Source organism: Helianthus annuus, chromosome 17 (genome assembly GCF_002127325.2).
Source record: "Helianthus annuus cultivar XRQ/B chromosome 17, HanXRQr2.0-SUNRISE, whole genome shotgun sequence".
In the NCBI taxonomy this organism is placed as follows: domain Eukaryota; kingdom Viridiplantae; phylum Streptophyta; class Magnoliopsida; order Asterales; family Asteraceae; genus Helianthus; species Helianthus annuus.
Window position 1 is genome coordinate 904,053 of NC_035449.2, and position 645 is coordinate 904,697.

Genomic DNA, 645 nt, shown 5'->3' on the forward strand with positions numbered 1-645 from the left:
CGGCGTCGCTATCAACGCACCGAATGTTGAAGCCAATAACTTCGAACTTCGGCCGCATTTGATACAGATGCTTCAAAACTCCGCAACCTTTCATGGGCTTGCGGACGAGGATCCCCATCTACATATTACTAATTTCTTAGAAATATGTGATACTTTTCGGATCAATGGAGCATCAAATGACGCCATCCGCCTTCTAATGTTTCCTTTCTCACTAAAAGACCGAGCAAAAGCTTGGCTTAACGCCCTCCCAGCTGGATCGGTAAACACCTGGGATGAACTAGCCCAAAAATTTCTATATAAGTATTTCCCTCCTACTAAAACGGCTAAATTAATGACTGAAATTAATACATATTCACAAGAGGACGGGGAATCCTTATATGAAACTTGGGAAAGGTTCAAGGAGCTATTGCGAAGGTGTCCACATCACGGCCTTGCGATATGGCAACAAGTATCCACTTTCTATAATGGGTTGTTGCCACACACAAGGCAGACACTTGACTCTAGCTCCGGGGGACTTTTAGGTAATCGCCGCCCGCATGAAATATATAATCAAATTGAGGAAATTGCTTAAACCAATTTTCAGTGGCACACTCCTCGAGGCAATAAATCTATTGCCCCGGGCGCCCATAAGGTTGATGAAAACAC

The 645-nt window shown here is 44.0% G+C and overlaps 1 non-coding gene across 1 annotated transcript; it reads right to left on the bottom strand.

Annotated features, from left to right (window-relative positions):
* Positions 1–325: 325 nt before the first annotated feature.
* On the bottom strand, positions 326–432 carry LOC118489528. Its single transcript, XR_004887548.1, has one exon. It is a non-coding gene; the product is annotated as a small nucleolar RNA R71 (small nucleolar RNA).
* Positions 433–645: the final 213 nt, after the last annotated feature.